General features: G+C 53.5%; 1 protein-coding gene across 2 annotated transcripts in view; it reads left to right on the forward strand.

Moving 5' to 3' along the window:
* Positions 1-13,041: 13,041 nt before the first annotated feature.
* The window catches only part of LOC140402456 (nesprin-2), a 67,643-nt gene continuing 66,690 nt past the window's right edge, over positions 13,042-13,994 (forward strand). For both annotated transcript variants that reach the window (XM_072490257.1, XM_072490256.1), the window contains exon 1: positions 13,042-13,170. The gene's annotated coding sequence lies outside the window, so the exon portion shown is untranslated. The remainder of the gene's footprint in view (positions 13,171-13,994) is intronic.

A 13,994-nucleotide genomic window follows, 5' to 3' on the forward strand; every position in this document is an offset into this window, starting at 1 on the left:
CAGAAACTCTGCCAAGTTGCTCACCCGTACCCCTGCCTTTGACAGCTCCAAGTCCCGCCAGCACAACAGAATCCGTCTCCGGGCTACCAGGGAGGCAAAGGCCAACACGTCAGCCTCTCCGTTTTCACCGGAGCAGAGATGACTGAGGGGCGACCTGATCGAGGTGGACAAGATTATGAGGAGCGTGGATAGGGAGCAGCTGTTCCCCTTAGTTAAGGGTCAGTTACGAGAGAGCACAAGTTCAAGGTGAGGGGCAGGAGGTTAAAGGGGGATTAAAGGGGAAACCTTTTCTCCAAGAGGGTGGTGAGGGGTCTGGAACGCACTACCTGGGAGGGTGGTCGAGGCGGGTTGCCTCACATCTGTTAAAAGGTCCCTGGATGAGCTAGGGGCCCTGGAACAAACCGACTCATCCTGGGCACTCTCGTGTGGGCCCTTTGCACCACTTTAAATTGGATAAGGCCTAGTCAGGCACACAACGAGGACGTATTCACCCTCCGCAGAGCTTCACTCCCAGTAATAACTCGAGAAGCTCGGCAACACTAACAACCCACACCCTCCCCCCGCCCTCCTCCAGTTGATCCCTCTCCAAAAACACCCTCCTAACCATCCCCGCCCATGCAAACCTCAAGATCATCCCAATGACCTTCCTGAAAAAGGACTTGGGAGCATAAAAACCGGGAGGTTTTAGAACACAAACAAAAACCTCGGCAGCACCTTCATCTTTACCGCCCGGACCCGACCCGCCAATGGCAACACATCTCACCTCTAAACGTCCGCCTTCATTCCCCCCCACCAGCCGCACCAAATTCAGGCTGTGCAGACTGTGTCCAGTGCCGCCACGCTCGGCCGTGATCCGTGCCGTTGGCCGGGGGGGGGTGCGGGGGGGGGCTTGTGGGGCTTGTGAGAGGGCAGGGGGGGCCGGTGGGGGGGGTGGCCAGAAGGTGAGCTGTGGGTTGTGGATGGCGCTTTCGGTCTTTATCATAGAATTTACAGTGCAGAAGGAGGCCATTCGGCCCATCGAGTCTGCACCGACTCTTGGAAAGAGCACCCTACCCAAGGTCAACACCTACACCCCATCCCCATAACCCAGTAACCCCACCCAACACTAAGGGCAATTTTGGACACTAAGGGGCAATTTATCATGGCCAATCCACCAAACCTGCACATCTTTGGACTGCGGCAGGAAACCGGAGCACCCGGAGGAAACCCACGCAGACACGGGGAGGATGTGCAGACTCCGCACAGACAGTGACCCAAGCCGGGAATCGAACCTGGGACCCTGGAGCTGTGAAGCAGTTGTGCTATCCACAATGCTACCGTGCTGCCCCTTTGCACGGCCGGTGCCATGTTGTACGGCGTCACCGCTGCAGGTCGCCAGCGTGCGCATGTGCGGCCCGGGGTCCGGCTATTTTCCGCCTGTTTTCAGCGCGGGAGGTGGGAGTTTCAGTCGGCGCCGGTGCTAGCCCCTCACCGATACCGGAATCGGTCAAGGGTTCACGCTGGGTTTTTTCACATGAACCTCCAGCGGATTCTCCGGCCGAGCCGTCAGTTAGCCGCAGGAACGGAGAACCCAGTCCGTGGTTTCTGAGCTGCAGGACGAGGATCTGGAATGAAAAGTCCCAGGGAATCCTTGTTCCTTGAAAGGAAAAATAAAATGTCCCCTTTCGGGAAAGAAATCTGCCGTTCTTAACCTGGTCTGACCTACCTGCGATTCCAGGTTAGGAACAAACAGTAGCCCGCTCCACCATTTAATAAGATCATAGCAGCCTCAAATCTGCCTCTTAAACTGAATATTTCAGAGGGAGGTTAAGGGCAATTAGGGATGGGCAATAAATGATGGGCCTAACCAGCGATGCACACATCCCCGAAATGAATAAGAAAACATCTGGCAGCGAGGGCAAAATGGAGGGTAGTAGAGCAAGAATGAGACAAAGGAAGAAATACTTTGACAGCTTAATAAGCCAAACAGATGCTAGATTTGAGAACATTGGGATGTTGGTTGCTATCGAGGAGTTAGAGAGCCATAATCACCAATATTGTAAAACATGGTACCTGAAGTGGTCGTTAAGGCATTCGAGAGGGTGCGGAGGAGAATTTATTCAAATGGCACCAGAGGTGAGGGACTTTTTACAAGGGTGGCGCAGGTGGCACGGCGGTTAGCACTGCTGCCTCTCAGCGCCAGGGACCTGGGTTCAACTCCGGCCTTGAGTGACTGTCTGTCTGTGTGGGGTTTGCACGTGCTCCCCGTGTCTGCGTGGGTTTCCTCCGGGTGCTCCGGTTTCCTCCCACAGTCCAAAGATGCGCAGGGTAGGTTAGGGGGGGGGGGGGGGGGGATCGGGTATCGGGATAGGGCGGAGATTGGGCTTGGGTGGGATGCTCTTTCGGAGGGGTCGGTGCAGAATCAATGGGCCGAATGGCCTCCTTCTGCACTGTAGGGATTCTATGAAAAGATACCCCGAAAGAAGCAGCCAAACGCCCTCAGAATCGGTACATCCCTGTCAAAGCTCCCGACCGGGTCCCAAAAATCATCCGCGTGAAAAGAAACACGGAGCTTGAACCCCCCCCCCCCCAACCCACCCCCATTCAATACCCCTCCACTTGCTCACCCGAACACACACCAGAGACTTAGAAAGAATTAGCAAAATTAAGAATGAGCAAAATTAGCAGAATTAGGCCATTCGGCCCATCGATCCTGCTCCATCATTCGATGAGATTAGGCGCCTTATACAGCAACCGAACCCAATCCACATACCCCTGCCAAATCCAAACCGCCCAAACACCTCAAACAAATACGCCCATTTGACCCGGTCGAAAGCCTTCTCCGCGGTCCATTGCCACACCCACTTCCCCTTACCGGCCCTCCGAGGGCATTGTTATAACATTCGGCAACCTCAGCACATTCGCCCACAATTGTCACCCCTTCACAAATCCCCTCTGGTTCTCCCCGTTAGACGTAGGTGCGGGATTAGGCCATTCGGCCCATCGAACCTGCTCCGCCATTCGATGAGATCACGACTGAGCTGATATCGATAATCCTCAACTCCACTTTCCCGCCTTATCCCCATTACCCTTCCTTCTCTCACTGAATAAAAATCTGTCTCTCAGCCTTGAACATACTTAACGATCCCAGCCTCTACAACTCTCTGCGGTAAAGAATTCCACAGATTCACCCCCTCTGAGAGAAGAAATTCCTCCTCATCTCTGTCTGAAATGGGCGACCCCTCACTCTGAGATTCTGCCCTCTGGTCCCAGACTCTCCCACAAGGGGAAACAACCTCTCAGCATCGACCCTGTCAAACCCCCTGAGACTCCGAGATGTCTCAATGAGGTCGCCTCTCATTCGTCTAAACTCCAATGAGCACAGGCCCAACCTCCTCAACCTCTTCGAGAGTCATACAGCACAGAAAAGGCCCTTCGGCCCATTGCATCTGTGCTGGCCAGAAACAACCACCTAACTATTCTAATCCCATTTCCCAGCACTTGGCCCATAGCCGTGTCTACCCTGGGATCACAAGTGCACATCTAAATACTTCTTAAATGTTATGAGGGTCTCTGCCTCCTCCACCCTTTCAGGCAGCGAGTTCCAGACTCCCACCACCCTCTGGGTAAAAAGCTTTTTCCTCACATCCCCATTAAACCTCCTGCCCCTTACCTTAAATCTCTGCCCCCCTGGTCACTGACCCCTCCACCAAGGGGGAAAGTTTCTTCCTGTCGACTCTATCTATGCCCCTCATAATTTTATACATCTCAATCACGTCCCCCCTCAGTCTCCTCTGCTCCAGGGAAAACAATCCCAGTCTATCCAATCTCTCTTCATAACTAAAACTCTCCAGCCCAGGCAACATGCTGGTAAATCTCCTCTGCACCCTTTCCAGTGCGATCACATCCCTCGTATAATGTGGATTCCAGAACTGTACACGATACTCTAGCTGTGACCTAACCAGCGTTTCATACAGTTCCAGCATAACCTCCCCGCTCTTAAACTCTGTGCTCGGCTAATAAAGGCAAGTATACCATCTGCCTTCTTAACCACTGTATCCACCTGGTCTGCTACCTTCAGGGAGCGGTGTACATGCAGACCAAGGTCCCTCTGACCCTCGGTGCTTCCCAGGGTCCTACCATTTATCATGTATTCCCTTGCCTTGTTTGTCCTGCCCAAGTGCATCACCTCACACTTATCCGGATGGAATTCCATTTGGCACTGACCAGCCCGTCTATATCGTCCTGGAAACGAAGGCTATCCACCTCACTATTTACCACCCCACCAGTTTTTGTAACTTACTCCTTATAAGAAAATCCCTCCATAGCCGGTATCGAGCTAGTGAACCTCCTCTGGACCGTCTCCAATGCCGGTATATCTTTCCTGAGATAAAAGGACCAAATTGTTTGCCGTTTTCCAGGTGTGGTCTTGTATGGTACTGGCAGGGAGGCAGTGGTGTAGTGGCATTGTCACTGGGCTAGTAATCCAGAGCTCTGGGGGACCAGGGTTCGAATCCCACCATGGAGGAATATGAATTCAATAAAAAAAATCTGGAATTAAAAGTCTAATGATGACCATGAAACCGTTGTCGATTGTCACTAAAACCCATCTGGTTCACTAATATCCTTTAGGGAAGGAAATCTGCCGTCCTTACCCGTTCTGGCCTACTTGAGGCTCCAGAGCCACAGCGATGTGGTTGACTCGTAACTGCCCTCAAGGGCAATTAGGGATGGGCAGTAAATGCTGGCACAGCCGGCGATGCTCCCATCCCCTGAAAGAACTTTTACAAAATGCAAAACCTCCCTTTGTAATATTCCGCCACCTCCAACGATTTGCATGCGTGTAGAAGCTGGGGGGCTTTGAAGAGGGAGAAAATGGCATCCACTGCATGGTTCAGGCGTTACGCAACCAATGGCTGCTGAGGGGGCTGGGGTGCATCAGCATCCTGGGGCACGATATTTTGATTTAATTAATTAAGTTTCCTTTTGATGTTTTGTTTTAGTAACACTGACCCACTAGGGGCTGTCTCCCTGTCATTTTTGTTTAATTTGTTGATTAGTGTTTTTTACGGGGGGGGGGGGGGGCTAGAGGGGGTGGCTTCTGGACAGGGCAGATAGAGTGAAACGGAGGTGTCATGAGAATGTCACTTCAAGAAATATTTGGCTGCTCATATTACTGCAGTGATGTCATGAGTGTGGGTGGAGCTGGGCTGTCAGCTTTTTACTTTCGTTTTCGGCTGTTTGCTGCAGGGGGTGTTTTGGTTTCGTTTTCAGTGTTGGAGCTGAAGCCAGACCAATCAGGTGTACTGTTGATCTCTCTGCCATGAGAAGACTATCTCTTGATCATTTGGCGAATTCAGAATTATAAATGTTCTCAGTAGTGAATGTAAACCTAATGTGCTTCTGTTAAAAGGTGTTTCTTTTGTCTTCTGGATGTTGTTTGGGAAGTTATTAAGGATTACTTAGTGTTGTATTCTTTGGGGGTTGTATTTGAATTGATGGTTGCTAAGATGGCTGTTTAGCACTGGGCTAAATCGCTGGCTTTTAAAGCAGACCAAGGCAGGCCAGCAGCACGGTTCAATTCCCGTACCAGCCTCCCCGAACAGGCGCCGGAATGTGGCGACGAGGGGCTTTTCACAGTAACTTCATTTGAAGCCTACTTGTGACAAGCGATTTTCATTCATTTCATTTCATTTCATGTTCACTGTATGTTTTAAAAAGGTTAACTTGAGTTCATAGAATAAACATTGTTTTGTTTTAAAAAATACTTTTCCATTTCTGCTGTCCCACACCTGTAGAGTGGGCCGTGTGCTCCCCATACCACAATCTAGTAAAAGCTGTGGGTCAGGTGAACTCCATGATACACTTTGGGGTTCTCTAAACCCTGGCCCGTAATAGAGGACACTGATTTTGTACGGTGAACAACAGAGGTTAGGAAGGCGGAATGACTTTTTCCTTCGCGCTGCGAGAGATCAGGTGGGAAAGTGGGAGCGGAGGATTATCATTTCACCTCAGTTGTGATCTCGTTGAATCGCGGAGCAGACTCAATGGGCTGAATGGCGTCCTCCTGCTGCGCCTTGTGGTCTGGAATGCACTATCTGGACGGGACGGGACGGGGGGTGTGGATTCAATCAAGCCCTTCCAAGGAGAACCGGCCGATTACCTGGAAGAGGGAAAATCTGCAGGGGTCCACAGGGAAGAGGCAAGGGCCGCGGGACTCCCTGAGCTGCTCTTGCAGAGAGCCAGCATGGCCACAGAAGGGCCAAATGGCCGCCTCCTTCACTCTGATGGCCCTGATTCTATGCTGTGTGATTCCTCCGGAACAGTCTGAACTAGCCTCCTCGCTGTTAACCAGATCCCTGAAACCTGTCACTTGCAAATTTAGACATTGTAGGTGAAATACTTTAATTTTTATTTTTTTAAGAAGGAGCACTTTGGTGACACATTGCGCCTGACCTGGGGTGTCCTGTCTGCATTTGATAAGGTGCTGGTTGGAGCACACTTCGAGCCAAGCCCCTCGGGCATCACGATAGTAAGTCTCCACTACTCCTCAGGCCTTGGTATCCTCCATAAAGTGTGGTGTGCGGAATAGCCCAGCCGAGGCCTAAGCAGTAATCTCTTGAAGGTTCAGCATGATTTCCTCGCCCTCCCTCCGACCCTGTGCTCCAATGTCACTTGATTGAGTGCACGAGAACCCCTGCAGTACACAGATTTTCTTTTTCTTTAACACGACCGTTATTTCTCAGGTGTAACCAGCCACAATAAAGAAAAGGGAGGAAATGTGAAATTCTCTCTCTCGGAATGCTCTTAAAATTGGAAGTTTCTCACAGGGGGGGGGGGGGGGAACAAAAAAAAAACAACCCAAAACCGAGATGTCACAGGGGAGGGAAGGTGGGTGAATTCAAATTGGTGGTTGCCACCTTCCTCCCATTGCTGTGACTGAATGAGCTGAGCCCTCTCCCGAAAATAACGATGCACTGAATGCGCGTTCGACAGCCCGACGTTGCTGTGTGTCTGGTTGTAAGAGACCGGGAAGCTTGCGATGCCAGTGCAAAAGGGGATGATGGAGGGGGGTTACTCACCGGGATTTTGAGAGCTGCCGCTCCTGTTTCTCACACACGAGGAAGGGGGAGGCCGCTGCTCCCTCGGGCGATTGCTGCTGATGCTGGCTGCTGTCGACAAGGCAGGAGGGAGGCTGTGGGGAAACGGGCACTTGGAGGTAGAGCTCACTCACAGAGAGAGAGAGAGAGAGAGACAAAGTCCAGCCTCTGGGACACAGACAGGATGACACGCCTCCCACAGCATCAACAGCAGAATGTGAATAAGGGGAATCAAGAGAGCGAGAGAGAGAGACAAAAAGACATGGGGAATGATCCACAATGAGGATAAATTCAGATACTCAGCTCGCTCTCCAGGGTCAGCCTCGGCGTCTCCGGATTCGACTGTGGGACCCTGAGAGAAAACTCATCATTAACATTTTTTTCCCTCATTTTCTTTGAACATTCCTCTTCACCCAGATACAAATTGCAGGGGGGAGGGAGGGCAGGGCGTGGTGTTGTTGGGGGTGGCTGCAGTTTGGCAACTAGTTTTGTTTTAAATTTAGAGGACCCCATAATTTTTTTTCCCCAATTAAGGGGCAATTTAGCGCGGGCCAATCCACCTAACCCTGCGCATCGTTTGGGTTGTGGGAGCGAAACCTACGCAGACACAGGGGAGAATGTGCAAACTCCACACGGACAGTGACCCCCCAGAGCCGGGATCGAACCTGGGACCTCGGCGCCGTGAGGCAGCAGGGCTAACCCACTGCGCCACCGTCCTGCCCTGTTTGGCTACCAGTTTGGGTCTCTTTGTTGGCGTGGGAAGGCAGTGCACCACATCGATAGCTGGAGCGTGGGGCGGGGAGCCAGGACGTAACGCAATCGCCAGCAATACTTTTAACCGCAATTCCGTAGAATCCCCGCAGTGCAGAAAGACGGCATTCGGCCCGTCGAGTCTGCACCAACCCTCTGAAAGGGCACCCCACCTAGGCCCACTCCCCGCACCCCCCCCCCCCTGCCCTATCCCCATAACCCCACCTAACCCACACATCTTTGGACTGTGGGAGGAAACCGGAGCGCCCGGAGGAAACCCACGCAGACACGGGGAAAACGTGCGGACTCCGCACAGACAATGACCCGAGGCCAGAATCAAACCCGGGACCCTGGCGCTGTGAAGCAATAGTGCTAACCACTGGCAGCCCCAAGCAAGATTTGCATTTAACTGGCGCCTTTTGACGCATTCGTCAGTTTGCGCATCACAAGCTCCCAGTAGCAGCAAACGCGATCAGGGTCAGCTTATCGATTTTCAGTAGCTTGAGCCTACGGCGTAAGGACTGAGAATAACCGAGCTAGAATGGAAGGGAGGAGGGATAAACGATCAGCTGTAAACGGAATTGGGGATGGCAGGGACATCGAAATTAATTACCCCGGACGTGATGTACGAGGAACGCATAAGAGTGAAGAAATTGATGGAATATCAGAACCAGAAAGAATAGAATCACAGCGTAATCGAGACCGGAAGAGTGTTGGAGCAATGGGTCAGGGTTATCAAGGATCAGGGATAGTGTGGGGCCTTAAATATTGGTCAGGACTCCTGGAGGAACTCCCCTGCTCTGCTGATGGATCTTTCCCTCCCCAGAGGGCTGATGGCGGGGGGGGGGGGGGGCTTTGTTGATGAACGACAGCATCTCTGACACTGCAGCACCCTCTCAAGGTGTCCGCACTGGCCGTCGGCCTGGGAGTACGACAGCATCTCTGACACTGCAGCACCCTCTCAAAGGTGTCCGCACTGGCCGTCGGCCTGGGAGTACGACAGCATCTCTGACACTGCAGCACCCTCTCAAAGGTGTCCGCACTGGCCGTCGGCCTGGGAGTATGGGCTCGTGTCTCTGGAGTGGGTCTTGAACCCACCGCCCCTCTGACCAAGGGTGCCACTCACTGGGCAGCAGCGGAACAAACACTCCGGAACAACAGGGATTGGAAGCAACTGGGAATGTGCAAAATCGAGATGGGGAATGGGAATATAAGGAAACATGGCAGCAGAAATGACCAGGAGAGGGGATAACGAGGGACGGAAAAATAGGAAATGGAAGAATGGAAATAACAGGAATGGGAATCAGAGAAAATGGGAATTTAGAATAATGGAATTACAATAATTGGAACTTGTGATTCCCTAGGAACTGGAATCTCAGCATGAGGAGTCACAGGGATTGGGAAAAACAGTACATGGGAATACCTAGGGAACGACTACCGGGGAAGGGAATACAGGGCCAAGTATTGGAAATGGGATTGGCAGTGTTCGGAATTAACAGTGGCGCAAGTGTCGCCACCGTCCCAGAGGACCATAGGCTGCTCTCCCCTTTGAGAGCTAACTGGTAGCGATTTAAGCTGAAGGTCACCACACCCCAGGCAGGGGGCAAGTGGCAATATACGGAATGAGAATAGCCACAAGAATGAGAGGGAGTAGGAATGATGGATTGGGAATTATCTAAGGAAAGATATACTTGATGTGGAGATGCTGGCGTTGGACTGGGGTGGGCGCAGTAAGTCTTACAACATCAGGTTAAAGTCCAGCAGGTTTGTTTCGAATCACTCGCTTTCGGAGCACAGCTCCTTCCTCAGGTGAGTGAAGAGGTGGGTTCCACAGACACATATATAGACAAATTCAATGATGCAAGATGATACTTTGAATGCTAGTCTTTGCAGTTAATTAAGTCTTTACCGGTCCAGACAGCGACTGGAGAGAGGGATAATCACAGGTTAAAGAGGTGTGAATTGTCTCAAGCCAGGACAGTTGGTAGGATTTCGCAAGCTCAGGCCAGATGGTGGGGGGTGAATGTAATGCGACATGAATCCCAGGTCCTGGTTGAGGCTGTACTCATGCGTTCGGAACTTGGCTATCAGTTTCTGCCCGCCGATTCTGCGTTGTCGCGCATCCTGAAGGCCGCCTTGGAGAACGCTTACCCGGAGATCAGAAGCTGAATGCCCTTGACTGCTGAAGTGTTCCCCAATTGGAAGGGAACATTCCTGCCTGGCGATTGTCGCGCGATGTCCGTTCATCCGTTGTCGCAGCGTCTGCATGGTCTCGCCAATGTACCATGCTTTGGGACATCCTTTCCTGCAGCATATGAGGTAGACAACGTTGGCCGAGTCGCACGAGTATGCACCGCGTACCTGGTGGGTGGTGTTCTCACGTGTAATGGTGGTACCCATGTCGATGATCTGGCACATCTTGCAGAGGTTGCCATGGCAGGGTTATGTGGTGTCGTGGTCGCTGTTCTGAAGGCTGGGTAGTTTGCTGCAAACAATGGTTTGTTTGAGGTTGCGCGGTTGTTTGAAGGCAAGTAGTGGGGGTGTGGGGATGACCTTGGCAAGATGGGCACCTTCATCGATGACATGTTGAAGGCTGCGAAGAAGATGTCGTAGTTTCTCCGCTCCAGGGAAGTACTGGATGATGAAGGGTTGTGTCCCGTGTTTGTCTTCTGAGGAGGTCGGTGCTTTTTTTTGCTGTGGCGCGTTGGAACTGTCGATCGATGAATCGAGCGCCATATCTACTTCTTAGGAGGGCATCTTTCAGCATCTGTAGATGTCTGTTACGTTCCTCCTTGACCAGATCCTGTGTATACTGGCATTGGAGGCAGTCCAGAGAATGTTCACTACGTTGATCCCTTGTGTGGAAGGGTGTTCTTAGGAGGGGTTGAGTAGGTTGGGCCTGTGCTCACGAGTTTAGAAGAATGAGAGGTGACCTTATTGAGACATATCGGATTCTCAGGGGGTTTGACAGGGTCGATGCTGAGAGGTTGTTTCCCCTTGTGGGAGAGTCTAGGACCAGAGGGGACAATCTCAGAGCGAGGGGTCGCCCATTTAAGACGGAGATGAGGAGGAATTTCTTCTCTGAGGGGACTGAGTCTGTGGAATTCTTTACTTTACAGAGAGCTGTCGAGGCTGGGGCGTTAAGTATGTTCAAGGCCAAGGGAGACAGATTTTTATCAGTGAGAGAATCGAGGGTTATAAGGTGGGAAAGTGAAGTTGAGGATTATCAATTTCTGATCAGTCATGATCTCATTGAATGGCAGAGCAGATTTGATGGGCCGAATGGCCTACTTCTCTTATGGTCTAATCGTAGCCAGAGAACCACTTACAATGGGTTCTCTCCCTGGTCCCATACCTTTGCCACTGGTTCCTCCAAGCTCTCCCCTATTCTTCGGCCTCCCCTATCCCTCGCTCTCCCCTATCCCTCGCTCTCCCCCTATCCCTCGCTCTCCCCTATCCTTCGCTCTCCCCTCTCCTTCGCTCTCCCCTCTCCTTCGCTCTCCCCTCTCCTTCGCTCTCCCCTCTCCTTCGCTCTCCCCTCTCCCTCGCTCTCCCCTATCCCTCGCTCTCCCCTATCCCTCGCTCTCCCCTATCCCTCGCTCTCCCCTATCCCTCGCTCTCCCCTATCCCTCGCTCTCCCCTATCCCTCGCTCTCCCCTATCCCTCGCTCTCCCCTATCCCTCGCTCTCCCCTATCCCTCGCTCTCCCCTATCCCTCGCTCTCCCCTCTCCCTCGCTCTCCCCTCTCCCTCGCTCTCCCCTCTCCCTCGCTCTCCCCTCTCCCTCGCTCTCCCCTCTCCCTCGCTCTCCCCTCTCCCTCGCTCTCTCCTCGCTCTCTCCCTCGCTCTCCCCTCTCCCTCGCTCTCCCCTCTCCCTCGCTCTCCCCTCTCCCTCGCTCTCCCCTCTCCCTCGCTCTCCCCTCTCCCTCGCTCTCCCCTCTCCCTCGCTCTCCCCTCTCCCTCGCTCTCCCCGATCCTTCGCCCGCCCCGATCCTTCGCCCGCCCCGATCCTTCACTCTCCCCTATCCCTCGCTCTCCCCTATCCCTCGCTCTTCCCTATCCTTCGCTCTCCCTTATTTCAATGCTCCCCCTCTGCAGGATCTGAAAGCACAGCGTTGTTTCCACATCGAGGCTGGTGACACCCAGCACTACCTGACCGCCACCTCCCTCGACTCCCCCACTTGCTCAACGACCAACCAGTGCCGGATGAGGGGGGACGTTTCTTCCAATTAAATATTGGGGGGACTTGGGTGGCAGGGTGGCGCAGTGGTTAGCACTGCAGCCTCACGGTGTCGAGAACCCGGGTTCGATCCCGGCCCCGGGTCACTGTCCGTGTGGTGTTTGCACCCACCCCCCCCCCCCCCCCGTGTCTGCGGTGGGTCTCACCCCCACAACCCAAAGATGTGGATAAAGTGCCCCTTAATTGGAAAGAAACAATTGGGTACTCTAAATTTATTTTAAAATTGGGGAGACAGTGAGCTCAATGTCACATTTCGCCCCGGACGAGGTTGGCGAAGCGGGGCGGGGGTGGGGGGGGAATAGGGGGGGGGAATAAGGGAGGAACCTTTCCCGCTCGTAATAGGATCAAGGAGGAGAGGGACACAGATTGGAAGGGTGGTGGGGGGTCTGGCATTCTCTGCCTGAAAGCGTGGCGGAGGTAGAGACCACTTAAGAAGTATTTAGATGCTCACTTGCGATGCCAAGGCAAACGAGGTGATGGGCCAAGTGGTGGGAAATGGTGGCCGTTTTTCGCCGGTGACGATGTGAAGGCCGAAGGGCCTTTTTTGTGCTATAAATTTATGACTGTGACACTCCAGGCTTTTGGCCACCATTCCATATTGTTGACTGGTGTGGCTGGTGTGAAACCCTGCCTTGTAATCCTCCTGAGAGGCACAGCGGGATAATTCATCTCATTACAGGCGCTGTATAAATGCAAGTCGCTGTAATTTGGTAATCGTGTGGAATTGGTTGATTGTCTGTGACTTCCGCCTCCTCCAACAGTTCAGGGACAGAGTGTCTCTGTTGGATAGAGATACGCTGCACATCTCTCACTCGGACATACTGAGATACGTCAATTTGCCTGTGTGATCCTCTCCCTCTCGCTCTCTCCAGCTGCCTGCAGCCCGGTACTGTGGCAGGAAACTGGAGCCCAGGAGGTTGTTACCTGAGCCCAGCTGACCTTTGTCCCCGACACGCCCTCAGTCTGGCGGTGAGCTTGGCTATGAGAGCGGAGCCCTTTACATTTCCACTGTCGGCGACCCTGGGACCGGGAGCAGTAAATAACCACCCTCCCGCAGAACGGGTCCAGGGCCATTAATCCACGTCCTCTGGAAAACCTGGCAGGTAAACTTTGCAGGAGCTGGTCGCAAACGATGCAGAGCGCGAAGCCACTGATTAGCATCAGTACATGGCCCTCACACGCTCTCGGGCTGCACGTCAGCATACTTGGGTTTCCGGAAGGTTCTTGGCACTGTTGTTGCCGCGCAGGTGGATCTCCTGAAGGAGAAACAACAAGTTACGGTTCATTTTAAAAGTCAGGTGTTTGGGAATGTGCAGAGTGAGAAAGGGGAGCCCTATTCCCAATCTCCACTCAGAATCCCTGCGGATTTGACAGCAAAGCAGAGCCATTCATCGAGCAGTGCGGGCAAAATCCAGCCCCAAAGCGGGAATTGAGAGCTGGATGATTCCAGCCAATGAGAGATGGCAGAGCCCCCAATCCGACCACCCCTCACCTTCCTCCCCACCCCCCGAACCCCCCCCACCTTCCTCCATCCCCCCCAACCACCCCCACCTTCCGACCCCGCCGACCCCCCCACCTTCCTTTCCCCCCCGAACCCCCCCACCTTCCGACCCCCCCACCTTCCTATCCCCCCCCCGAACCCCCACCACCTTCCTCCCCCCCCACCCTCCTCCCCCCCGACCCCCCCACCTTCCTTTCCCCTGAACCCCCCCACATTCCTCCCCGCTGAACCCCCCCCCACATTCCTCCCCCCGAACCCACCTACCTTCCTCCCCCCGAACCCCCCACCTTCCTCCCCCCTGAACCCCCCCCACCTTCCTCCCCCCTGAACCCCCCCACCTTCCCCCACCCCGAACCCCCCCCACCTTCCTCCCCCCTGAACCCCCCCACCTTCCCCCACCCCGAACCCCCCCCACCTTCCTCCCCC

This window comes from Scyliorhinus torazame, chromosome 25 (genome assembly GCF_047496885.1).
Source record: "Scyliorhinus torazame isolate Kashiwa2021f chromosome 25, sScyTor2.1, whole genome shotgun sequence".
NCBI classification, from domain to species: Eukaryota; Metazoa; Chordata; class Chondrichthyes; order Carcharhiniformes; family Scyliorhinidae; genus Scyliorhinus; species Scyliorhinus torazame.